Source organism: Hyperolius riggenbachi, chromosome 11 (genome assembly GCF_040937935.1).
Source record: "Hyperolius riggenbachi isolate aHypRig1 chromosome 11, aHypRig1.pri, whole genome shotgun sequence".
NCBI classification, from domain to species: Eukaryota; Metazoa; Chordata; class Amphibia; order Anura; family Hyperoliidae; genus Hyperolius; species Hyperolius riggenbachi.
The window spans coordinates 234366412-234393668 of record NC_090656.1 but is presented as its reverse complement, the minus strand read 5'-3'; the positions used below and the strand labels follow the sequence as shown (position 1 = coordinate 234393668).

The following is a 27257-nucleotide window of genomic DNA, read 5'->3' as shown; positions in this document are numbered from 1 at the left end:
TAGCAGGGGCATGTGTGCCTCTGCTAAACCGCCGCTATCCCGCGGCTTAACGGGGGTCCCTGATCCCCCAAATCCCCTCCATAATGCGGGGGAGCGCTTCCTGGTTGGGGCAGGGCTAACCGCCGCAGCCCTGCCCCACGCGCGTCTGTCAGCGCGTATCTCCCCCGCCCCTCTCAGTCTTCCTTCACTGAGAGGGGCGGGGGAGAGGCGGCGATGCGCCGCTGATAGACGCGACTGGAGGCAGGGCTGTGGCGATTAGCCCTGCCTCCAGGAGCGACCAAATGTACGACCAAGTCGTGCGGGGGGGGGGGGATTTGGGGGTGAAGGGACCCCCGTTTAGCGGCTCGGTATCGGCGGTTTAGCAGGGGCACACATGCCCCTGCTAACTTTGAGCTCTGAAGCGAGATTTATTCTCGCTTCAGAGTCTCTTTAAAGGACAACCAAAGTGACATGATGAGATAGATATGTGTATAAATAACTACGCTGTGTTCCTTTTTTTCTTTATCCTTCTGAGTTAAACATCAGGTATGCAAATGACAGTTTCTCTCCGGGTCAGGACTGGGTCAGACTATAGCATAGCCATCACTGATAAGTAATTACAGCAATAAAACACTTTCCTGTAAGTAAATGGCTTCTGAGAGCAGGAAAGAGATAACAAGGGTCAATAATTCATAGATTTGAGCTCTGGCATACTTCAATGAAGAGGCAGAGACAATGAAACAGTAAAAACTTGACTAGATTTTAATATAAAATAAAACTGTGGTATATCTTATTTTCACCTCGGATGTCCTTTAAGCGTTGGTCCATAACATGGGTATTTTGTCCACTAATTCTGCCCCATCCACTCTTTATATATTTTTTTTACCAGCGTGATGGGTATTAAGAGCCATACACATGCTTGATTAATATCGCCCAATGGGGACCGGTCCCTCTGGTGACATCACTGGGCCGAGTTTGCTCTGTTGCTATGCGTGGGGAAGAAGGCAGAGGAGCGGCACTGATATGACATCATATGGTGGGCGGAGTAAGCGTCCCTAACAAAGGTATTGGCAGTAGCTCAGCAACGTTGATCTACCTCACAGACTGCTGGCCGGGGTGTGGTAGCTGGTCGGGGGCTGCTGTACACCGCCTAGATTATCGTCTGAGGCGGTCGTTATTGGCCGCCTCAGCTGACTTTCATCTAGCATGTGTACCGGGCTTTGGAATTTGCCTTGTTGAGTTTTGGAGTTAAGTTGACGTTTATTTCAAGCTGGGGTAAAGCAGAACCGCCGGTATAACTTACAGCTTTTAGGAAAGAGATAAACACCTTCCCGGCTCTTCCTGGTAAGGTCAGCTGTTTGAAATTAAGCAGAGACGGCGGCTGGAGAAGAACGTATGCAAATGCGACACACCGCCGCCGGCGCTCCGCGAGGAGCATTCTTCACAGTTTCACAGCATTTGCAACTCACACAAACACGACATTAAATTAAGGTAAAGTGTTTGCGTCTAACGTCTATGTAAATGAAGATCACACATTGTCACGTCTCTCAGCTCCGATAAAGGAGAGACGTTTTAGGCGGCCTCCTCCTCTTCTCTCCTCGCTAGCTCTCTGGCTCTCGTCCAACGCCAGGGAAACCCATCCAGCAAATCCAGAGGTTTTCATGGCGGGACAGCGGTGACAAAGCTGCGTCCTATGTCACCTCGTCTGCCACTAACGAGACTCAACCGAGCCCCAAAGATTGTTCTTTGTATAATCTCCAGACTAATATGGAAGCCGGGAAATTGTAAAAAATGGACTGTTTGGACATCTATAGGCGCTAATGCAAAATATCGGCTATTTGGCGCCAAAAATAGAAATGATGTGGCCTGATAAATAGCAGGTGCCGGGCTCATAATCCAACCAGATTTTTTTTTTTTTTTTTTGACAATTGGCATTTTTTTTAGCATTTTGTAAATTTGTTTTGAGCACTGTATTATCATTTCTTAAATGATCAATTTACAATGTATTGTATTAGGAAATGTATTTTATTATATTTTTTTGTATTTACCTTATTTACGGTAGAGGAATGGGGGTTTTAGGGTTAGGCATCAAGAAGGGGGGAGTTAGGGTTAGGCATCAGGAAGGTTGGTATTAGGGTTAGGTGTTAGGAAGAGTGGTATTAGGGTTAGGCATCAGGAAGGGGGGTTTAGGGTTAGGTGTTAGGAAGGATGGTATTAGGGTTAGACATCAGGAAGGGTGGTATTAGGGTTAGACATCAGGAAGGGGGTATTAGGGTTAGGCATCAGGAAGGGGGGAGTTAGGGTTAGGCATCAGGAAGATTTGTATTAGGGTTAGGTGTTAGGAAGAGTGGTATTAGGGTTAGGCATCAGGAAGGGGGGAGCTAGGGTTAGGCATCAGGAAGGGGGGTTTAGGGTTAGGTGTTAGGAAGGGTGGTATTAGGGTTAGACATCAGGAAGGGAGTATTAGGGTTAGGCATCAGGAAGGGTGGTATCAGGGTTAGGCATCAGGAAGGGGGGTTTAGGGTTAGGTGTTAGGAAGGGTGGTTTAGGGTTAGGTGTCAGGGAGGGGGTATTAGGGTTAGACATCAGGAAGGGGGTATTAGGGTTAGGCTTCAGGAAGGGGGGGGGGTTAGGGTTAGGCATCAGGAAGGGGGTATTAGGGTTAGGTGTTAGGAAGGGTGGTATTAGGGTTAGGCATCAGGAAGGGGGGTGTTAGGGTTAGGCATCAGGAAGGGTGGTATCAGGGTTAGGCATCAGGAAGGGGGTATTAGGGTTAGGTGTTAGGAAGGGTGGTTTAGGGTTAGGTGTCAGGAAGGGAGGTTTAGGGTTAGGTGTCAGGGAAAGGGGTGTTAGGGTTAGGCGTCAGGGAGGGGGTGTTAGGGTTAAGTGTCAGGAAGGGGGGTGTTAGGGTTAGGCATCAGGGAGGGGGGAGTTAGGGTTAGGCGTTAGGGAGGGGGAAGTTAGGGTTAGGTGTCAGGGAGGGGGTGTTAGGGTTAGGTGTCAGGGAGGGGGTGTTAGGGTTAGGCGTCAGGAAGGGGGGGAGTTAGGGTTAGGCATCAGGAAGGGGGGTGTTAGAGTTAGGCGTCAGGAAAGGGGGTGTTAGGGTTAGTAGTCAGGAAGGGGGGTGTTAGGGTTAGGCATCAGGAAGGGGTGAGTTAGGGTTAGGCATCAGGAAGGAGGGTTTAGGGTTAGGTGTTAGGAAGGGTGGTATTAGGGTTAGACATCAGGAAGGGTGGTATTAGGGTTAGACATCAGGAAGGGGGTATTAGGGTTAGGCATCAGGAAGGGGGGAGTTAGGGTTAGGCATCAGGAAGATTTGTATTAGGGTTAGGTGTTAGGAAGAGTGGTATTAGGGTTAAGCATCAGGAAGGGGGGAGCTAGGGTTAGGCATCAGGAAGGGGGGAGCTAGGGTTAGGCATCAGGAAGGTTGGTATTAGGTTTAGGTGTTAGGAAGAGTGGTATTAGGGTTAGGCATCAGGAAGGGGGGAGTTAGGGTTAGGCATCAGGAAGGGGGGTTTAGGGTTAGGTGTTAGGAAGGGTGGTATTAGGGTTAGACATCAGGAAGGGGGTATTAGGGTTAGGCATCAGGAAGGGTGGTATCAGGGTTAGGCATCAGGAAGGGGGGTTTAGGGTTAGGTGTTAGGAAGGGGGGTATTAGGGTTAGACATCAGGAAGGGCGTATTAGGGTTAGGCATCAGGAAGGGGGGAGTTAGGGTTAGGCATCAGGAAGGGGGTATTAGGGTTAGGAAGGGTGGTTTAGGGTTAAGTGTCAGGAAGGGGGGTGTTAGGATTAGGCGTCAGGGAGGGGGTGTTAGGGTTAGGCGTCAGGGAGGGGGGAGTTAGGGTTAGGCGTCAGGGAGGGGGGTGTTAGGGTTAGGTGTCAGGGAGGGGGTGTTAGGGTTAGGCGTCAGGAAGGGGGGAGTTAGGGTTAGGCATCAGGAAGGGGGGAGTTAGGGTTAGGCGTCAGGAAGGGGGGTGTTAGGGTTAGACGTCAGGAAGGGGGGTGTTAGGGTTAGTAGTCAGGAAGGGGGGTGTTAGGGTTAGGCATCAGGAAGGGGGGAGTTAGGGTTGGGCTTCAGGAAAATCATGATTGGCATCACAAACGCACTGCAAAGATATTGCTGTGATTTTTGTTTTACATTGTGCAAACTTCAACGTGATTATTGAGCAATTCCGACATTTACACTGTTCAATTGCATTTGCTATCTCAAAGGGAAAAAAAACAATAAAGACGTGACCAAATCGCAAGCACAAATAAAAATGTTGCATGCAGTGCTTTTGCATTCGGCCAAAAATTGAATCGCCCCAGTGGATGAAAGGCATGGAGGTGCCCTTGCAGTCGACAAGTTGCGTGCGGTCCAAAGGTTTGATCGGAATGCAGCCAGTGGTAAAAGGGCCGCAGGCACTGTTCACGCTTGGAACCGCAAATCGGAAATTCTGCATTGCTGCGTTCTGTGATTTTTCGGTGACTACGTTTTACGATTTGCATTCCAGTAAATGTGAATCGTGATGCAATGGCCGGGAAAATCTCAAAAACGCCACGCAAATCGCCGCAGTGTGAGTAATCCCATAGGTCGCTGGCGATCAGCAAAGCACAAAACGATGGCTGGAAGCGCCTGTATGGTAATGATGCTTTACTGTTGCATTCATATTGTAATTCTAGTGAGTTGGGCGCAGAGTGAGCCAAATGACGGCTCTCCCTTCTGCCGCTCAAATCCCCGTCGGTTGCTAAATACTATTCCCCCTCCACAGGGTGTGCGCTGTAGCATTAGTGCTCGAGAACAGAAGCACCCAACTTCGGGATTCGGCACTGGGTGCAGAAATGATGTGCTTTATTACGCGTGCATGAAAAAAGGGCCCGGCCGGATGACGAAATGGCGAAATCTCAATAACTATAAACTTAATTAACGAAACTAGTTAACGATAAATACGGTTTTAAAACAGATGAGAATTGAGAACGAAAATATCTTAACTTTAAAAATTGTAACGTAATTCAACAACACTGCTTAACCCAACTCTACTCTCACGCGGAACCCTTTCCTGGTGGTGACTTAAACGAACCACTCCCATGGTGGTGCCTAACCCTAACCACCCCCCCAGTGGTGCCTAACCCCAACTTCCACCAGTGGTGCCTAACCCTACTCCCCCCCCCCCCCCCCCCGTGGTGCCTAACCCTAATCCCCTCCCTGGTGGTGCCTGACCTAACCACCACCCCTGGTGGTGCCTAACCCTAACCATCCTCCCCCGTGGTGCCTAATCCTAACCACCCCCTGGGTGGTCTCTAACCAACCCCTCTGGTGGTGCCTAACCCTAACCACCACCCCTGGGTGGTCTCTAACCAACCCCTCTGGTGGTGCCTAACCCTAACCACCACCCCTGGGTGGTCTCTAACCAACCCCTCTGGTGGTGCCTAACCCTAACCACCCCCTGGGTGGTCTCTAACCAACCCCTCTGGTGGTGCCTAACCCTAACCACCCCCTGGTGGTGCCTGACCTAACCATCACCCCTGGTGGTGCCTAACCCTAACCATCCTCCCCGTGGTGCCTAACCCTAACCACTCCCTGGGTGGTCTCTAACCAACCCCTCTGGTGGTGCCTAACCCTAACCACCCCCTGGGTGGTCTCTAACCAACCCCTCTGGTGGTGCCTAACCCTAACCACCCCCTGGTGGTGCCTGACCTAACCATCACCCCTGGTGGTGCCTAACCCTAACCATCCTCCCCCGTGGTGCCTAACCCTAACCACCACCCCTGGGTGGTCTCTAACCAACCCCTCTGGTGGTGCCTAACCCTAAACACTCCCCCTACAGAAACGCACATGGAAACGATAATATCTTTGATAAGGTAAAATCTGTAGATGCAAACAAAATAATATGATAAAAACTATAACGTTGCAAGCTTCTAAAATGATAACATACTTCAAAAACTTTAATGTTCTAATGTTGTTAACGATATTGATCGGGCGGCCCTTTTTTTCTGCTTTTTTCACCATATTAACGATAATTACATTAGAGTCTTTGGTGGTGCCCTTTTTTGTCCACTAGCCGCCGGCGCCCTTTTCTACTGCTTTCTTTGTTACTGTTTGCTTGTACGTATATGGGGCTGGCTGACACTTTATGGCATGCCCAAAGCAAATGAGGGGTTAAACGGCCCGGCAGTAATCACCAGCAGGTCCCTGGCGTCTGCCGATGTCGCAACATGAGCCAAACTCAGCCAACGTTTTACACGGAAACACGATAGGGGGGTTCGTTGTACGGAGGAAGGCAAATACAGTATCTGTGGCAAATGCACCTGGCTCAGACCTGCCGCAGCCAAGAAATCTGTAGGATGCAAAGTACTTTGTTTATTAAATGCGTCAGACAGGAAGAAAACTGGTCCCGCCCCCTGAACAAGGCATCTGGCGCATCAAGCCAACGCAGCTCGCTAAATAACAGCAGGTAACAGTGTCAGAGAGAGGGAAATGTTTACCTGTTAGACTGAAAACTCTCTATTTAGATGTCTGTCTCCCACTGTCACAGCACCTTCTGTTGGAAAGCAGGACGCAGAAAGAGGAGGTTTTCTGCTTGTTTACCTTCCCAGGGATTCAGCATTGAGATTCACAAAGCTCTTGATTTGCTAAAGTCCCCGTTAGGCATAGGCAAGGAATAGGTTAGCATTAGGCATAGGCAGGGAATAGGTTAGCATTAGGCATAGGCAGGGGGTAGGTTAGCATTAGGCATAGGCAGGGAATAGGTTAGCATTAGGCATAGGCAGGGAATAGGTTAGCATTAGGCATAGGCAGGGGATAGGTTAGCATTAGGCATAGGCAGGGAATAGATTAGCATTAGGCATAGGCAGGGAGTAGGTTAGCATTAGGCATAGGCAGGGGGTAGGTTAGCGTTAGGCATAGGCGGGGGTAGGTTAGCGTTAGGCATAGGTGGGGGTAGGTTAGTGTTAGGCATAGGTAGGGGGTAGGTTGGCGTTAGGCATAGGCGAGGGGTAGGTTAGCATTAGGCATAGGCGGTAGTAGGTTAGCGTTAGGCATAGGCAGGGGGTAGGTTAGTGTTAGGCATAGGTAGGGGTAGGTTAGCATTAGGCATAGTCAGAGGGTAGGTTAGTGTTAAGCATAGGCAGGGGGTAGGTTAGCGTTAGGCATAGGCGGGGGGTAGGATAGCATAAAGCATAGGTAGGGGGTAGGTTAGCATTAGGCATAGGCAGGAGGTAGGTTAGCATTAGGCATAGGTGGGGGTAGGTTAGCATTAGGCATACGCAGAGGGTAGGTTGGCGTTAGGCATAGGCGGGGGGTAGGTTGGCGTTAGGCATAGGCAGGGGTAGGGGTAGGTTAACGTTAGGCATAGGTGGGGGTAGGTTAGCATTAAGCATAGGTAGGGAGTAGGTTAGCGTTAGGCATAGGTGGGGGTAGGTTAGCATTAGGAATAGTCAGAGGGTAGGTTAGCGTTAGGCATATGCGGGGGTAGGTTGGCATTAGGCATAGGCAGGGGGTAAGTTAGAATTAAGCATAGGTAGGGGGTAGGTTAGTGTTAGGCACAGGTGGGGATAGATTAGTGTTAGGGATATGCGGGGGTAGGTTAGCATTAGGCATAGGCAGGGGTAAGTAAGCATTAAGCATAGGTAGGGGGTAGGTTAGCGTTAGGCATAGTCAGAGGGTAGGTTAGCGTTAGGCATAGGCAGGGGGTAGGTTAGCGTTAGGCATATGCAGGGGGTAAGTTAGCATTAAGCATAGGTAGGGGTTAGCGTTAGGCATAGGCAGGGGGTAGGTTAGCGTTAGGCATAGGCAGGGGGTAGGTTAGCGTTAGGCATAGGCAGGGAGTAGGTTAGCGTTAGGCATAGGCAGGGGGTAGGTCAGCATTAGGCATAGTCAGAGGGTAGGTTAGCATTAGGCATAGGCAGAGGGTAGGTTAGCATTAGGCATAGGTAGGGGTTAGCATTAGGCATAGTCAGAGGGTAGGTTAGCGTTAGGCATAGGTAGGGGTAGCGTTAGGCATAGTCAGAGGGTAGTTTAGCGTTAGGCATAGGTAGGGGGTAGGTTAGCATTAAGCATAGGTAGGGGTTAGCGTTAGGCATAGGCAGGGGGTAGGTTAGCGTTAGGCATAGGTAGGGGGTAGGTTAGCCTTAAGCATAGGCAGGGGGTAGGTTAGCGTTAGGCATAGGTAGGGGTTAGCGTTAGACATAGTCAGAGGGTAGGTTAGCGTTAGGCATAGGTAGGGGGTAGGTTAGCGTTAAGCATAGGTAGGGGGTAGGTTACCGTTAAGCATTGGTAGGGGGTAGGTTAGCGTTAAGCATTGGTAGGGGGTAGGTTAGCGTTAGGCATAGGCAGGGGGCAGGTGTGTGTTAGATATAGTCGGGGGGTAGGTTAGTGTTAGGCATAGGTGAGGGGTAGGTTAGCGTTAGGCATAGGCAGGGGGCAGGTGTGTGTTAGATATAGTCGGGGGGTAGGTTAGTGTTAGGCATAGGTGAGGGGTAGGTTAGCGTTAGGCATAGGCAGGGGGCAGGTGTGTGTTAGATATAGTCGGGGGGTAGGTTAGTGTTAGGCATAGGTGGGGGGTAGGTTAGCGTTAGGCATAGGCAGGGGGCAGGTGTGTGTTAGATATAGTCGGGGGGTAGGTTAGTGTTAGGCATAGGTGAGGGGTAGGTTAGCGTTAGGCATAGGCAGGGGGCAGGTGTGTGTTAGATATAGTCGGGGGGTAGGTTAGTGTTAGGCATAGGTGAGGGGTAGGTTAGCGTTAGGCATAGGCAGGGGGCAGGTGTGTGTTAGATATAGTCGGGGGGTAGGTTAGTGTTAGGCATAGGTGGGGGGTAGGTTAGCGTTAGGCATAGGCAGGGGGCAGGTGTGTGTTAGATATAGTCGGGGGGTAGGTTAGTGTTAGGCATAGGTGAGGGGTAGGTTAGCGTTAGGCATAGGCAGGGGGCAGGTGTGTGTTAGATATAGTCGGGGGGTAGGTTAGTGTTAGGCATAGGTGAGGGGTAGGTTAGCGTTAGGCATAGGCAGGGGGCAGGTGTGTGTTAGATATAGTCGGGGGGTAGGTTAGTGTTAGGCATAGGTGAGGGGTAGGTTAGCGTTAGGCATAGGCAGGGGGCAGGTGTGTGTTAGATATAGTCGGGGGGTAGGTTAGTGTTAGGCATAGGTGGGGGGTAGGTTAGCGTTAGGCTTAGGCAGGGGGCAGGTGTGTATTAGATATAGGTGGGGGAAGGTTAGCGTTAGGCATAGATATTGGGAGGTTAGTGTTAGAATAAGATAAGGCTATATAGTAGAATATTAGTAATATTACTGATGTTTTACAATTGGCAATATCTTGCACCCTAATTACCATGTGGTCGTCCTTTAAATGTTCGTCTGGGAGGATAAAGAGTTAAAATGATAATAAAGAGAAAATGTACAGAATGCTCCTGAAACGTGGACTTAAAGATAATAATCTGCAGTAAAAACAAAAATTAATATAATTGCTTATTGTTTACAATATTAATTTATAGATTATTTAGCCAGTATTTGTCCATTGTAAAATCTTTCCTCTCCCTGATTTATACTCTCAAATGTATCACAGGTGGTGACATCTTTAGTTCTGCCAGGTGATCTGTACGGAATGTTCGTTACTGAGAGTTCTATGCACAGAGGAAGATACTGCTTGCTTGGCAGCTGGTAAAAGCCGTTATTTCGCACAATACAACGAGGTTAAACGGTCAATACCATGGCCATGACATCACCCCGTGGGAGGGGTTTCACCACAATATCAGCCACACGGACCCCTCTGATGATCTATTTAAGAAAAGGTAAAGATTTCTCATGGGAAAGGGGGAATCAGATATTGATTGATTGTAATGAAGTTCAATCCTGGCTTAAAGTTCCTCTTCTGTAGGGGGGGGGGGGGGGGGTGTCTGAGGATAAAAACGCCACTTACCTGGGGCTTCTATCACCTCCCTGTAGCAGTAATGACCCATGCCATCCTCCTCCGATCCGCTGTTCCCCGCCGCCGGCCCCGGTCTAGCGCGGCATGCCATCTAACTGTGGCTGCGCGGTCGTGGCTGTGCGCCTGCTTGCTCCCGCCTAGGGTTGAGCCGAAATTTTCGAAATTTCGCGTTACTATAATTACGCATGCGAAATTTGCTATTACGATGCGAAATTATGGTAGCGTAATTGCCATTAAAATCGTAATTGAAAATACCGTAAGCGTAATTTTCAACGCGTAATTTCGCGTTTCGTTCATAACGTAATTTTGTGTTAAACCATAACGTAATTTCGCGTTAAACCATACCGTAATTTTGCATTTCTTCGTAATTTTGTGAATTTCGCAATTACTTGTTAGCTATAAAAAATTACTTCTTCGCATTAGCCAATCAGAAGTGAATCAGCGGTAGTCAGACGAACGCTAACAAATTTTCGCATATAAACGCTTTTTCGCGTTAAATAATGTAAAAACTAAGCATGCGCAGTTCAAGGGTGTAAACTACGCTTACAAACGTTTGCATGCAAGGCAAACGTAATTTCGCGATACCCACCGTAACGCGAAAACGATGCGGAAATTAACGCTTACAGTAATATGAACTATCGCGAAATTACGTTATGTAACTACGCTTACAAACGGTTGCATGCAAGGTAAACGTAATTTCGCGATACCCACTGTAATGCGAAAATTATGCGAAAATTACGCTTACGCGGAATTTCGCAAAGTCCTTCTTCATTACGATTATGTACTTACGGCCATAATCATAATTACACTAATTATGCGAAATTATCGAAATCGTAATTAAGTCATTACGCTCATCTCTACTCCCGCCCACGTCATCGGAAGCTTACTGCGCAGGCGCAGTACAAGAAAACTTCGTACTGCGCCTGCGCAGTAAGCTTCCAAGGATGCCAACGGCAACGTGCATTATTCGACGATGACAGACGGGGAATGGCGGATCGGAGTAGGACGGCGTGGTACGTTACTGCTACATGGGGCAGATTGAAGCCCTTGGTAAGTGGCGGTCTTTATCCTCAGGATCCGTCCACAGAACCCCTTTAAAATAAATAAAATCACACTTACCCCTGGGGCAGGCATGCTAACCTCTTATCTACTACGCTCTAGGAGTTATGGAAACCAGAAGATCAATGTAACAGGTCAGTAACTGGTATTTTTAAAAAGGGAATGACATGGCCCTCTCCATACTGTGCTCACCAAAGGTTCGATCATTTGAGACAGACCTTTAGGTCCGCTTTCAGGCCAAGTCCTAATGAGGCATTGAGCCTTTCCGATTCTTGGTTCTTCACCAGGTAAGAATAACATTTGAAGACAAGTTGGCCGCGATCCAGGTCCTCCCTGTAATGTCAAAGACAGTTTTTAGCTGCAGGATGTGAGCGCCCATTGCCAAGTTCCAAATCAAAACTAGGCTCAGCAGATGATTCGTGAAGAGCAGAGAGGGTTTTTCTTTTCTTCTGACTGACAACTTTACTCTGAATTCCACACACAGACGCGCTGGTGCACTCAGCTACAACAGTCTGAGTAATTGAAGGACCTCAGATGCTGTTAGACTTCTTGAGAAGCAAAGCTGTCAGTCACTTCTTGCTCCTTGAAACGGCTGTGACAGCTCCGCTCTCTAGTCTCTACACAGAAGAGCCTCAAAAAGAATTCTCAAGGACTCTCGAGTTAAAGAGACCCTGTCACAAGGGCTGTTATTCCTCAAAACCCAAAGTTCTACCCCCGAGGCTGGCTCTGAAGGCTGTCATAATGCTCATGACGGGGAGTTGGTGCTATTTCTGGGGCAGAGTGAGTGGTTAAAACATTGCACACAGTGACTTGTCTACCTCAGGCCTGAAATTTCTCTGGTGCCACAAGCGAACCTCAGCTGTGCCAATTAGCCGCGCCCTGACAGGACAGCTTTAATGAGAGGCAGTCATGATTGGACATTTGAAGGCTGCCTCTTAAATTTTTTGTTAACTACGTGAAAACACTCAGACTGGAACCATGCAACGTTCTCTTCCTTTGCACCAGTAAGGCGGTGGATAGGCACAAGAGAGCAGTGATCCTTTTCTTATTAAATGCACGGGTGGGAGATGTTGGCGAGATGGAGGAGGCCAGATCCAACAACAAAGTGACATTGGTTCGTTAGAGTCCACAAAGTTAACAAGGCAGAAGACATAATGCACACCCTCAGGCAGGCCTGAATTTACATCACAGGCGCCAATAGGCACAAATGTTCTGGCACCATACACTTCGCTCTTCACGAACAGTCAAACCACCACTGAATCACGAATGTGCTGGCTGGCCCCCGCTGTTACTTCTCCCTTACTTCATCTGCCCAGTGTAGGTATCCACAGGTGTCCCTCCAGGGGCGTAACTAGAAATCACTGGGCCCCCCTGCAAAACTTTGGATGGGGCCCCCTCCCACCAAAGAATGGGGAAGAAAGACTGGGGGTAAAACAGTGCTGTACACAAGACTCTGCTGAATGCTGCATAGGGACTGTCTACAAATCTTTGCCTGCAAAACTTTTTATGATTCGTTATCAGTGTCAGAGCAGATGCAGTCATTAGAACAATTGTGCAGAGAGCAGAAAGTTCTTTCTCTCCTTGATCTTAGTTGTTAGTCTCTCAGGATTAGGCCCCCTGTGGCCTCTGGGCCCCCCTGCAGCTGCATCCCTTGCAGGGTCTATTGTTACGCCCCTGGGTCCCCCAATACTGATAGTAACTGTAGGTACTTTACACTGAATAGCTAGAGGTACCCAGAGCCGGGACAAGGTCCTCCAGCACCCAAGGCTGAGACACCAAAGTGTGCCCCTCCATCCCTCCCACCTCAGCCGTCACACACTGATTGCTATTAGATTAAAAGGCACTCCAGGGCTCCCTCCCCCCCCCCCCCCCAACACCTTTATCTCTAGGTATCTGGCTTGCAGTCACTGCCAAGTATCCCATTTTCTTATTTCTCTCTGCTTCAAACACAATAGGGAAATGATAGCTGAGTGAGCTGTGCGCCCCTCCCTACTCTGCGCCCTGAGGCTGGAGCCTCTCCTGCCTCTGCCTCACCCTGTGCCTCCCCTCCTACACTGCTCCCTGAGGCTGGAGCCTCTCTCACCTCTGCCTCAGCCCAGCCCTGGAGGTACCCCAGGTACATCTCCTCAGTGGAATGTAGACAGCTGGGTGAGTAACCTCACATTTACACTCTGCTTGGGACTCTGCATAGTAAATGAAGGAGGCACTCGAGGAGAGGAGGGAGAGCCGCCTGTCCATCATCAGGCGTAGGGATGATTGGAAACAGCAAATTCCGTTCCGTCAGAATTCCGCCAGCACTAAATTCCGTCGCCATTACATTTCCGCGGATTTCTGCAGAATTCCGGAAAAATTAAAGTAATCGCAAATGAAACCTTGTTTTGCTAAATGGTAGCCCATGGGACCTAGTGGCTGTTCCCCCGGTCATTACTTTTATTTTTATTTTTTTTGCAGCAGGAGGTGTCGCTTACACCATGACCTAGCAGCAGTCCCATGGCGGTTGTTTTGGCGCTGCAGGAGGTGTCGCTTACACCATGGAACCTAGCGGTGATCCCATGGTGGTTGTTTTGGCACCGCAGGAGGTGTCGCTTACACCATGGGACCTAGCGGTGGTCCCATGGCGGTTGTTTTGGCGCTGCAGGAGGTGTCGCTTACACCATGGAACCTAGCGGTGGTCCCATGGCGGTTGTTTTGGCGCTGCAGGTGTCGCTTACACCATGGGACCTAGCGGTGGTCCCATGGCGGTTGTTTTGGCACCGCAGGAGGTGTCGCTTACACCATGGGACCTAGCGGCAGTCCCATGGCGGTTGTTTTGGCGCTGCAGGAGGTCTCGCTTTAACCATGGGACCTAGCGGTGTTCCCATGGAGGTCGTTTTGGCGCTGTCAGGAGGTATCAGGTTTTCGTTTAGCGGGCATGCACTCGGCAGCACCGATTTTCCTCTGATTCCATAATAATTACTGGATCGTATGGTTGACCGGCCGCCAAGTCACTAGATGTTTGGGTTCCTTAACATTTCTGGGGGTGGTTACAGTTGTCCTTTAAAGAGAACCAGAGATGAAATATGTAAAAGATGTTATACATACCTGGGGCTTCCTCCAGCCCCATACGCTCCGATTGCTCCCACGCCGCCGTCCTCCGCTGCCCGCAGCTACAAGAACCGGGTCCCGTCAGTGACGTCAGTCGGAGCCAGTCTAGCGTAGGAGAAGTGCGCTGTTTGTGTATATCTGCAGCAGCCGCTGGAGAGATACGTAGAGGGCGCACTTCTCCTGCGTAGCCTGGCTCTGATGACGTCAGTGCGGGAACCCGGTTCTTGTAGCTGCGGGCAGCGGAGGACGGCAGCGTCGGAGCGATCGAAGCGTATGGGGCTGGAGGAAGCCCCAGGTATGTATAAAATCTTTTACATATTTCATCTCGGCTTCCCTTGAAGTTGCCTCCACTAAAGTTCCCCTTTAAATCCTAGGGACGTATTTATTTTTCGCAACCTATCTAACTTTAAATAGGCTTCGACTCATCCATCACAATTCCTCTTGCCACACACCAGCGGCGGACAAGCGATGTTAGCGGTGCTGCGGCCGGTGGCTCACCTGTTTCTGGCAGGCGCGGCTTGTGCCTCGGTTACTGTCGCCGGGGTATTCTGCATTCCGCATGCATCGCCTCACACGGCAACAATGCTTTCAAGTGCGGACACATAACTCCGCGAAGCAATTCAGATGTATAATCTGCAGCTATTGACTGGCAAAGGAGCATTCAAATGGCTTTCAAGGTGATGGAACAATTTCGATGTTTCATTTGAAACCCACCATGCGCAAGGCTCATTAAACAGTGTTACAGGGGACGCCTCGGTGGGCTATGCTACGGATGGAAGAAGCTTTCTGGAGTGTTCTGTGTGACTGGTCACTTCGCATCAGAGGCCACAGAAACACAGGCCTAGGGCGAGTGCTGTCCAAGAGCACAAATGAACATTAAAGGGGGAGGCTGCAAAAGTAGGGGAGGGAAACAAATGAAAGGTGGGAGAAGCTGTACAAAGGAAGCTGTACATGAAAGAGTGGCTGCTGTGTATGTATTCTATCATGTTAGAGGGCAGCATTTTGAGATAAGAAAGAGAGACCCCGTGAACACGCCCCTACCACACTTCTGGCCACGCCCCCAACACACCCCTTGCCATGTATATCACAAAAAATTAATCAGAAGCAAAAGATGTAGTTATATTATTCATACCACATTGTTCCTTTCTTTAATCACTAGTTTTCATTTAGTTTAAAGAGGAACTCCAGTGAAAATAATGTAGTAAAAAAAGTGCTTCATTTTTTACCATAATTATGTATAAATGATTTAGTCAGTGTTTGCGCATTGTAAAATCTTTCCTCTCCCCGATTTACATTCTGACATTTATTACATGGTGACATTTTTACTGTGGGCAGGTTATGTAGCTGCTCCTAGCTGTTTTGGCTGTTAGAGACAGCTGTAAACAGCCATTTCCTGTCTGTGAACATTGTTACATTGCGGCAGTTTGCCCAGAGTACCGCGGTACTCAGAGCTTCTTGTGGGAGGGGTTTCAGCACAAAATCAGTCATACAGCGCCCCCTGATGGTCTGTTTGTGAAAAGCCTTATATTTCTCATGTAAAAGGGGGTATCAGCTACTGATTGGGATAAAGTTCAATTCTAGGTTGGAGTTTCTCTTTAACATTTTGAAAATAAGAAATATATCAATTTAAATGATGGGAATAAAGTTTAGAGTCCGTTAAAAACATGTTTCAGTAGAAAATGTTATATTTTCATACAGATCTGTTCATCAGTCCTGAAAGAGGGACAAATAAGAAAGAAAGAGGGACAGAAGGATTGGGTTCCCAAAGAGAGACTGTCCTTTCAAAAAAGGGACGGCTGGGAGCTATGGCAGAGGGGGCTGCACATGTGATGGGAGGGGCACTGTAAACGGAAGGAAACCTACAAGAAAGATGGCCTTTTGGGTGGAAAAAGCACAAATCCTTCTCCACACTTAACCACTTGAGGACCAGAGGTTTCTACCCCCACCTAGTGACCAGGTGATTTTTCATTACGAGGAGGATAGGAGGCGCCCTTGTAATATAATCAGTGTTCACTTTTTATAAAGAAACTCCACTTGGTAAAGAGCCGAAAGATTTATTAGCACTATAGACAACGCGTTTCGCGGCTTAAACCGCTTCCTCAGGTCAAGTACAGGTGCTTTTAAAATAAACAGATAAGATACATTGGACGCTCAGTATTCAATAGATTAATAAGGTTACTCTAGGTAACATAAAGTTATTCTACAATTAAAAATATATATATATATATATTAAAGGATACCACAACTGACATGTGGCATAATGAGATAGACATGGGTATGTACAGTGCCTAGCACACAAATAACTATGCTGTGTTCCTTTTTTTCTTTCTCTGCCCGAAAGAGGTAAATATCGGGTTTGTAAGTGGCTGACTCAGTCCTGACTCAGACAGGAAGTGACTACAGTGATAAGAATTTCCCCCTTTTTTATCTCTTTCTTGCTCTCAGAAGCCATTTTCTGCTAGGAAAGTGTTTTATAGTTGGAATTTCTTATCAGTGAGGGTCACACTGTAGTCACTTCCTGTCTGAGTCAGGACTGAGTCAGCCACTTACATACCTGATGTATAACTCTTTCAGGCAGAGAAAGAAAAAAAAGGAACACAGCATAGTTATTTGTGTGCTAGGCACTGTACATACACATGTCTATCTCATCATGTCTCATGTCACTTCGGGTATCCTTTAAAAAAATATATATATATGTATATAAAATCCATAGGACAAGGAAAATTATAATAAATAGCATATTAAAAAAATGAAGATATAATTAACCATAAGCAAAATAACAGAATAAAATAGCAATAAACATTATTAAACCATATCATATGGTAAAGCCGTAGATGGATATAGAGCAGGGCACATGTGTCTAGACATAAGTAAGCAAACCCGTACATGCACTATGTTGTTGCAGGAGGGACCTGAAATATGAAGGCCAGGAAGTGTAGTTCCAGTGGAGTGCCGCTCTTGCGCGTCACCCTGTGCGACTATTTAATTCCCTGGTGAATGGGCTAGATTCATGCCCGGAAGAAGCCGCTGCTTGCGGCGAATCGCGACGGCCCCTGGCACGCACGCCCTCCTCTCTCTCCACACTCGGTAAGCAGCCTGTTTTGCGCAGACTCTTGTTATATTGCTGTGGGTCCCTGCAGCCTTGAGCACATTTTCCTCAGTGCACGGTACTTTTGGTCTCTACACGGACCTCCCTTACACTTGGATTCTTTTCACCCTGCCATTTATCGGGCAGGGTGTCTTGGTATTTGGCTCACATCTCTTTCCTTTCCATTTCCATGGCAGCCTTACTACGGGGGTTAATCCCGCCCCTTAACCCCACAGGACCTGTCTGTATAAATTTTGAGACCCTCCCCCCAGTCCAGTGCTTTTTTTTCCTCGTCCTACCCACAGGACTGTCATTTCAACTTTTTTTTTTTTTTTTTTTTTTTTTTCGTTGTTGTTTTTGCCTACCTCGCTGTATTGGTGGTACAGCGTCCACGCAGCCAGCCCTTCTGCTGTGTGATGGCCCCGCTATTTGAGCTTAAACAGCTCTAAGCGGTGGATTGCCCCCTCTTTCTTGCCTGATCTTTCTGGGGGCACCTTATGGAGCGGAGTGCGCAGTAAACCTGCGCGAAGCGAGCGGGCGGCAGACTCATCCGGCGTGCGTTCCACCACTGGGAGGAGGAGACTTTTGTTTCCGGCTTCCGGGTCGGATCCACTTCCGGGGCACAGCGGCGCATATGACGGGCAGCATTCGGGAGTCTGGCGCAGTCTAGGAGGACGCGCTGGGAGACGGACCGTCGCAGAGACGTTGTTACTGCCACTCACAATCCTGCAGGAAGCAGGAGCCAAGTAAGTGCCGGCTAGAGGGATTTAGCAATGTAACAGGAATGTGTCTCCTACCTTGTTACCGCTGCTAAAGGCAATATTTCCATTGCAGGGCAACTGTTTTGCTGCCTATTGTCCATCAGCTGCACACGGATTACTACAGATTTAAAGGTACATTACCCTACAAATGTATTATGTCCGCATTTTTCTATTCACGCTCCTCATGGCATTCCCTTTTTCTTTAGCTCTGCTGAAGGAATATGGAGGATGCTGCTGCCGCCCGCGCAACAGATCAGGCACCTCAGGATAGGTAGGCACGGTTACTAATTATTGTTTGTGGCACATTGTATATTAATTTGCTCCTCTGGTAGTAATTAACAGAAATATTTATTTCTGTTTTTTTCTACTCCCATACAGCCCAAGTGAGCACTTGGAGGATGCTGCGACACACAGAAGAGACTCTTCTGCACGTTCAAGCAGGTCAGGAAAATCGCAGACCCACAAGAGGTCTTCATCGGACTCTCGTCCGCGGAAAACCAAGCCCTGTTGGGCATGTGGAGAGACTTGTATGCCGGGGAAACTCGTATGTGCAGACTGCTTTTTTTCCATTCCTATGGAAGAAGAGCCTGTACAAGATTTGCCCTCTCTTGTCCAAGAGATCGTCCAACAGTCCCTCTCACAGCATTCTGCCCCTTATAGCACCTTGCAGGATTCTAGGGGAACGGAAGGCGCTTCAACATATGACATTCCGGAAGAAGACCCCACTATAGGCTTCGATTTTTCATTAGTTGACCCTTTTGTAAGATCTGTCAGGGAGGCGATACAGTGGGAAGAACAGGAGGAGCCCCCTGCCAAAACCAAACGTTATTACCCTCACCTGAAGAAAAAACCTGTGGCCTTCCCTGTGATGGAGGAGGTCACGGAAGTGATCCAAGATGAGTGGGCGAAAGTGGACAGGAAGATGTCCATGACGAACAAATTAGCTAAACTCTACCCGATGGAGGGAGACATAATCACCCAGCTGGACACCCCTCCGGCAGTGGATGCTTCAGTCATGCGCTTAGCTAAGCATGTGACCTTGCCATTAGAAGACGCAGTTTCATTCCGAGAGCCCCTGGAAAGGAAGGTAGACTTTGACCTAAAAAAGATGTATTCTTCGGTAGGAGGCGCATGTAAACCCGCCATAGCCCTTACTTCCGTATCTCGCGCCATTAGAGCATGGGCAGATAATTTAGATGGTGCTATCCAAGCTAATGTTGACAGAAAGACCTTATCAAGTTCCTTGGAGGAGTTCAGAATCGCGGCTGATTTCGTCAGCGAGGCAGCTTTCGATATTATCAGGGGAAATGTTAGGGGCATAATTCACTCGGTCACAGCGAAGAGGGCTCTGTGGCTAAGACCCTGGTCAGCCGATGGAAATTCCAAAACTTCCTGGTGCAAGATACCCTATGACGGGAAAAATCTGTTCGGCCCCAGAATGGACACAGCTATATCTAGGGTAACTGGGGGCAGGTCGGGACTTCTTCCCCAGGATAGAAAGCAAAGAAAATTCAGACCAGGTGATAAAAAACCATTTCAAAACAGATCAAGGGATTTCCGCAACTCCAGGAATCAGCAGTCCTTTCGGAGAAATTGGCAGGGGACGCAGTCCACCCTGTCAAGGTTCAACAAACAACGTAATCCTAGCCCCAGTACTTCAGCAGCCAAATCGTTCTGAGATCAGGCCCGCCTCTCTGGAACCGGTTGGAGGCCGACTGCAGAGATTTGTACATCAATGGGCGGGAGAAATAAAGGACAAATGGGTAACCAGTACGTTAGCTCACGGTCACGCATGGACATTCAAGAAAGAACCTCCAGAGTCAATTTTTATGTCTACAACAATTCCGAAGTCAACTCGAAAGGCGCAGATACTAGACGAATACATACACGAGTTGATGCTGAAGAGAGCAATCATAGAAGTACCAACGGAGAAAAGGTTCCAGGGCCTTTACTCCCCCTTATTTTTTGTAACAAAAAAATCGGGTCAGTTAAGACCCGTCCTAGACCTGCGTGTACTAAATCAGTTCATATTACAGGACAAGTTTCGCATGGAATCTCTGCAGACTATCACGCCAACAATACACCTAGGGGACTGGCTGCTGTCGGTGGACTTAGCAGACGCCTACCTGCACGTACCAATTCGACAGTCTTTTCAGAAGTATCTAAGGTTCGCGGTAGGAACTGCTCATTACCAATTCCGAGTATTGCCATTCGGCATCTGTACTGCACCCAGAGTCTTCACAAAAATATTAGTGACATTAATAGCTTTGCTACGTCTGCAGGGACTCCACATACATCACTATCTGGACGATATACTACTGATAGCATCATCAAAAGAAGGGCTGTATCAACACAGGTCAATTTTACTACAAACACTCAGCCGGTTCGGCTGGCTAGTAAATTGGGACAAGAGCCAGTTGCAACCAACCCAGACGATTATCTTCCTAGGTGCGCAATTAGACACCCGAAAGAACGCGGTATCTCTGCCAGAACAGAAGATTGCGAAGGTGATATCAGTAGTGACGGAGGTCATGGGAGCAACATACCTGACAGCGAGGCAATGTTTAGCAGTCCTGGGAACCCTTACAGCAGTAATTCCCATGGTAAGATGGGCCCGCTGGAATATGAGATGCCTACAGATACCATTTCTCGAACAATGGAAGGGCGTCGATTACTTACAACGGATATTCATTATGCCGCAAGTAAAGCAGCAGCTCACATGGTGGTTGAACACTCGAAACCTTACCAATCATCATCAATTGGTCATGGAGCCACCGGTTCTCATAACCTCAGATGCCAGCCTCTGGGGTTGGGGGGCCCATATGATACACCATCATGCTCAGGACAGATGGAAACAGAATGTGTCGCAAATCCCAGCCAATATTCTGGAGATAAGGGCGGCGTTCGAATCACTCAAACACTTTGCCAGCAACATCAGGGGCAAAAGAGTGCTGATGAGGATGGACAATGTCACCGCCGTGGCATACATCCAAAATCAAGGCGGCACGCACAGCCGAACGCTTCTCAAGGAAGTAGAACCGATCATGGAGTGGGCTCAACAGAATCTCCTGCAGCTGCAGGCGGTGTATATACCAGGGGTGAAGAACCAGACAGCGGACTCGCTGAGTCGCGCCTGGGTGGACAACAAAGAATGGAGTCTCAATACCGATGTTTTCCAGATAATCTGCAGTACATGGGGAGTTCCCCAGATCGACTTAATGGCAACCCCATGGAACACCAAGTGCCAGAAGTTCTTCTCGAGGTACAAGTACCCGCAGGCGGCGGGTTGGGATGCTCTATCACTTCCTTGGAACTTTCAGATTGCATACATTTTTCCGCCAATCCAGTTGATGCACAGAGTCTTGAGAAAGATTCAGCAGGAGCAGGCGGTGGTACTCCTAGTGGCTCCTTATTGGCCGCGCAGGCCATGGTTCCCGTTACTACAGAAATTATCCACCACCACTCCGATCACTCTACCATGTGTGGAAGACCTGTTAACACAGAATCGCTTACTTTACCCTCACCCGCAGATACTGAATTTGACGGCATGGAGGCTGAGAGGAGGAAATTACGGGAACTAGGCTGCTCCCCAGAAGTAATTGAAACATTACTGAGATCTAGGAAACCAACCACCAACACAACCTACCATAGAACTTGGAAACGCTTCCTACTATTCTTGGAGGAAAAAGCTCTGAATATTTCCACCATTCAGGTCAATAACGTATTGGACTTTTTGCAGAGAGGTCTAAACTTAGGACTCGCTAATAGCACTATTAAAACGCAGATATCTGCGATCTCAGCCCTCACCCATCACAGGTGGGCTGTAGAACCACTGGTAGTCCAGTTCATGCAGGCCGTTGTAAAAATTAGACCACCAAAAAGGAACTGGTATCCGCAGTGGGACCTGCCTCTCGTTCTAAATAGTATGACAGGAGCGCCTTTTGAACCTCTGCAAGATTGCTCTCTACTTAACCTCACTCTTAAAGTTGTATTCTTAGCAGCAATCTCCTCGGGGAGGAGAGTATCCGAATTACAAGCACTTAGTTGTGATCCTCCGAATACACAGTTCTTTTCAGACCGAGTAACCCTTAGGCCGGTGGACGAGTTCATACCTAAAGTGGCCACACAATTCCACTTCAATCAGGAATGGAATCTACCATCTTTCTCAGATACCAATCTACAGTACCCCAGTACACTGGATATCCCTTTGCTGCTAAAGCATTATATAGAACAGACAAGTGAATTCCGCCTCACCAGGAGGTTGTTCATAGTCCCTAACGGATACAAGAGAGGACACCCAGCAACGACCAGAACGATCGCAGCCTGGTTAGTTAGAGCCATCAAAACAGCATATACCAGCAGAGGGCTCAATCCACCTCAGGAAGTAACGGCCCACTCTACCCGTTCAGTGGCTTCCTCTTGGGCTGCCCTAGTAAAGGTTTCTCCAGATATTATATGCAGGGCCGCAAACTGGACGTCAGAACACACGTTCATATCGCATTATAAGGTCCATCCGGGTAGTCTATCAACTATGGAGTTTGGTACAGGTGTATTATCTGCTGTAAGAGACTCTAGACTCTGATAGCCATAGTATGAGATGCATTAGGATATAGGACCACGCATACATGATGTAATGTACAATTTATGATTTACGAATTAAAATTTTCTGTTTAAGGCATGTTGACCCACCCTCTTCATTTATAATCTACAGAGATCCCCGTAGTAAGGCTGCCATGGAAATGGAAAGGAAAACGGAAAATTGTATACTTACCTTCGGTAATTTTCCTTTCCTTTCAAGGTCCATGGCAGCCTACGGAGATCCCACCCTAGTTAGTTCCAGTCAGTTTAAGGACTAGTAAAAAAGAAGCACTGGACTGGGGGGAGGGTCTCAAAATTTATACAGACAGGTCCTGTGGGGTTAAGGGGCGGGATTAACCCCCGTAGTAAGGCTGCCATGGACCTTGAAAGGAAAGGAAAATTACCGAAGGTAAGTATACAATTTTCCGTTTTTCCTGCTTGTCACCGATCTTAGCACCTTCCCAGCTTGACTGCTTCCTGTGGATTGGGACCACTATCATTGTTTCCACACATATCTCATGTGTGGATGTTTAGGTATTGTGAGGGCATTATTTATATAGATATCCAATATCATATATTATTATATATTATCTTGTTGTGCCATTGTTTTTAGTTTCATGTTTTTAAGAACATTTTTGATATGGATTAATAAAGGCTATTTGTATTTTCCTTACATTGTTGTGGTGCGGTTTTTGCAGGGCCTTACTGTTTCTTTGTGTATTTTGTCCTGTCAGGGGCAGCGCTGTGGAATATTTGCTTACTGAGGGTTTTAAAGCCAGTAGAAAACATGCCTTTCACACACTGCACACAGATTTTCAATTGATTTCAGCAGGAAATCTTTGATGCCTGCCAGGGTCTTTGATGCCTGCCCCCCCCCCCCCCCCCGCAGCAGAGCAGGATCATCCACCAGGCAACCTAGGCAAGTACCTGGGGCCTAATTGATGTCAAGGGGCCCTCATGCCACCTTCTCCACTTCAGCTTACAAAAAGGACCACAATCACACAGGCGACCAGGGAAGCAAAGAGGAAAAGCAGAGACCAGGACCAGCAGTGACCGGGCCGTACAGCGGAAAGGTGAGAGTACCTTCCCGTCAGTCGCCGAATCAAACGCCACTAGCGACGCTCTCCCAATCTGCCGATGATCGCCTGATATTTTCAGTCCTGACTGATCGACCCTCCCCAGCAATATCTTCCGGAAATCACTTGAGCAGGCCAAATGCTCATTCGAATACTGCGAAATTTACATTTCTGCATTGCTGATTTCCGATTGGAAATCAGATGAACCGCAGTCATGCTCGGAAGCAATGGACCAATCAGAGATTGCAGTCATGTTAGACCAATCACAAAATTTTATGTTTTTCCGATTTTCTATTTTTTTTTTTGTTATCATTTTTTGCATTCTCTTAAAGCAAAAAATGACAAATAAAATACTCCTCGGAAACAAAACGGGAAATCGGAAAAATGGAAAATCAGAAATTCGGAAATTGGCGGAAATCGGCATTGCCCCTGAATCGGGAATGGGCGTTTCTGCCCATCCCTAGCAAATGCTGCACCGATTTCTTACCAATTCGATCAGAGCGTTCGAATCGGCCGTATAATCAAGGGGAGAAATTGAAGCGTGTGTGGCCGGCTTAAAACTCTATCGGTTATTACTGCAACCAGCATCATTAATTAAACATGGTGGAACTATTAGCTAGTTTACCCGGAGTGAGTCAGGAATGTTAATGGCGGGAGCCTGCCACGTTTAGCCTCGACCGTCGTGCTTTATAGCCCCCTTGCAGCTATTCCTCCTCGCGCTCTCCGCCGGAGAAGCCATTTTCTCTCTCCTCTCTGCCTCCGGTGTCAGAGCGGCCCTGCAAAGGAACTGATTAGAAAAGCGCAGGGCGCCTGCGAGGGTTCTTTAACCCCTCCGGTAAGTTTTCTCTCGCTCTCTTCCTGCGATGCATTTTAATCACCCCCGCTGCTAGCGGCCATTGTGCCGCGGCACACAGTATGCCCATTGTTCCCAGGGATTGTCACAGGCTGCTACAGAACCTCTCGCCCGCAGAGATCCAATTAACATATCGCAGCTAGACAGAGCACGGGAACATCCGCGCACAGTATATATATATGGGAAGACTGCTGAGCGATCCTCCATCTGCGATTGCATCCGATTACCCATCCAGCGTGTCAGCCAATCAGATGACAGGGGCAATCAAGCTAGGTGTAAGTACATGGTTAACGAAAGAGACAGTATTCCAATTGATTTGCTAGAGGCAACCTAACAGGGTGATCTGCTGGGCGCCTGATTTTTGCAGCGGTTTTGGCACGGCTAACTATCACAGCCGCCATCACGATACTACGGTGGGAAATCGCTACAAACTAATACCTTGTACACATGCTACACTTTCTGTGGTCGAAAATCAAATTGCGGGGAGGTGTATTGAAAAAATACTCATCTGCACATGCACACCGCAGCGTCATACAAGTTTAAAAACATACGCGTCTCCATAGACTCACATGCATTCTGGTTCGCTGCACGTCACCGCGAATGTTGCCCAGCAACAAGCTTATGTTTTTGCGGCAAATCGGGCACTTCCAGCAGAGGGCATCGCACCACACGAGGTACGAAAAGCCCCATAGACCTTCATTGGCGTGGCATTGGCCTGCGGCAAAATAAGCCAACGTAATGCGCCAGTTTGAAAGGGCCTCAAAGGAATTATCTTGTTTGAGATAAGTGCGCTGCTTGTGACCTCAGTGGGGAGAACTCGTGCTGTAAATTCTTGGGATGCTTTGATCTCTCTCTACTAGCAGAAAATATAGAAACAAAGCAAAAGTCCTCTGTTACTGCCTTACACTGCCACCTAGTGACAAGTGGCCATAAATGCACACTACAGCAGTACTAATTAGGAGCAAGGAAATGTAACAAATACATTAAATCAAATGTGCTAAAATAATTTGGCTTGGAGCACTTGCAATCTTTTAAATAAATTGGCTACTAAAGGGTTAATGCGGGCCATGCACAGAAAAAAAGACCTAATAATACATCTGGAATTTCGTACTAAATTGTGAGTCTGATTGATCTCGTAAATTATTGATTTTAAGAAGTTATCAATTGTGTTTAATATTTAGAGAGAAAACAACACTACATAACCTGTGGGCATAATAACGTCAGGGCAAATGTGATTGGTCAGGCAACTGTGTACTGGAGGTAACATGCTGGTATCTTAAAAGGGAGATAAAACCACTGCATCATTGATAAAAGCCTAACTTTAGGCTGTTTTAAGCACACTTCAGTACAACCTACGAACCACACTGTCACTTAAAGGGATACTGTAGGAGGGTCGGGGGAAAATGAGTTGAACTTACCCGGGGCTTCTAATGGTCCCCCGCAGACATCCTGTGCCCGCGCAGCCACTCCCCAATGCTCCGGCCCCGCCTCCGGTTCACTTCTGGAATTTCAGACTTTAAAGTGTGAAAAACCACTACGCCTTCGTTGCCGTGTCCTCACTCCTGCTGATGTCACCAGGAGTGTACTGTGTAGGCCCAGTACAGTCTGTGCCTGTGCAGTACACTCCTGGTGACATCAGCGGGAGCGAGGACACGGCAATGCAGGCGCAGTGGTTTTCAGACTTTAAAGTCTGAAATTCCAGAAGTGAACCGGAGGCGGGGCCGGAGCATTGGGGAGTGGCTGCGCGGGCACAGGATGTCTGCGGGGGACCATTAGAAGCCCCGGGTAAGTTCAACTCATTTTCACCTGACCCCCTACAGTATTAATTTAAAGCAAATTGATGCAAAATGACAGATATTAAATTAGATTTAGCGTGCACGCAAATTTCATGCTAATTGTATGAAGCTTGATGTTCGATCAATCAAAATTAGTAGGGAGTGCATTGGATTACAATCTGCATACAGGCATTTTCGGTGTTTCGTTCAGATTATCCTATCATCCTCCTCTACTATCTTTAAGCTGGCCACTAACGGTCCAATTTTTAGCGAAAAATCGTTCGAGCGATCAAAAATTCTGATCGGACGAAAAATCATTCACTATACCATCATCTAACCAATCATTGCTTCCTATCTATCACGACCACCAAGAAAATCCAATTTTTCGTTCGACGAAAATTCATTCGGGCGACATTTTTTTCACTCATTCATAATCCGCTAGAAATTGGACCGTTAGTGGCCAGCTTTAATCCAATCACCCTGATTCAATCCTAACTTACTGGTGACTTTGAGGAATACAACTTTAAGCATATTCAATCAATAAGGTGAAACCCAACATATGTTATTTAAATGCAATTGTTGCATAAAGTGGGGATGAACTGTTCCAGATGAACATCCCTGGCTCTTCTTCCCCTTTATACCCTCCTCTGGCTCCTCCTTTACATCCTCATCTTGCTTTTCCTCCCCTTTATACCCTCCCTTGGCACCTCCCCTTCCCGTTATACCTCCATCTGGCTCCTCCCCTTTCCGTTATACCTCCATCTGGCTCCTCTTCCTCCCCTTTATACCCTCCTCTGGCACCTCCCCTTCCCATTATACCTCCATCTGGCTCCTCCTCCTCCCCTTTATACCGTCTGGCTCCTCCCCTTCCCATTATACCTCCATCTGGCTCCTCCTCCCCTGTACACCCTCCTCTGGCTGCTCCTTTTCATCTTTACCCCTGCTTCTAGCTGTGCCTTTTCATTTTAATACCCCTGGCTGCTCCTTCTATTTTTACCTCCCCTCTCTGTCAGCTCCTCCTCCTCTTTACTCTTCTAGCTCTCTTTTTTCTCTTACCATCTCTTATGGCCACTCCTCCTATTCTTGAACCCCCCCCCCCCC

General features: G+C 47.9%; 1 protein-coding gene across 6 annotated transcripts in view; it reads right to left on the bottom strand.

The window, feature by feature from the left end:
• Positions 1 to 27257, bottom strand: part of LRRC4C (leucine rich repeat containing 4C) — a 1282052-nt gene that overhangs the window by 148026 nt on the left and 1106769 nt on the right. The gene's annotated exons all lie outside the window — the stretch shown is intronic.